Source organism: Trachymyrmex cornetzi, unplaced genomic scaffold (genome assembly GCF_001594075.2).
Source record: "Trachymyrmex cornetzi isolate Tcor2-1 unplaced genomic scaffold, Tcor1.1 scaffold96, whole genome shotgun sequence".
NCBI classification, from domain to species: Eukaryota; Metazoa; Arthropoda; class Insecta; order Hymenoptera; family Formicidae; genus Trachymyrmex; species Trachymyrmex cornetzi.
The window spans coordinates 485,691-486,177 of record NW_017300311.1 but is presented as its reverse complement, the minus strand read 5'-3'; positions in this window follow the sequence as shown (position 1 = coordinate 486,177).

Below are 487 nucleotides of genomic sequence, written 5' to 3'. Positions count from 1 at the left end.
CAAAAAATTAATTTATGAGCTCTTCCAACAAGTGAAATAATAGTAGCTGGACAACCGTATAAAGTTATGAATGCTATATTTCATTATAGTTCATGTATCGAAAATGATCATTTTATAAGTATGTATAGAGAAAGTTCATCTTGGATTGAAGCTGATGATACGCAAGTTACAAAAAAGCAATGGCCTAGAGCTGCTAAAAACATTTCTACATTATTTTTAGAAAACGTTGATAATAAATAATAAGTTCTAGTAATACGCACACGTGTGAAGAGATATATTATTAATCATATAAGAACATATAAGATGTTTAACACTACAAAATGCGTGCTATCTTAACAAAATTACCTTTTTAAAAAAGTTTAAAAAAAGGCTCCAAGTGTGCATGTACCTTCCATAAAAACTGAACTTTACATAAACTAAAATAAAAACCGTTACATAAATAATATAGTTCAAGTGATAATATTGTTAATTTTTTATTATAAATTAC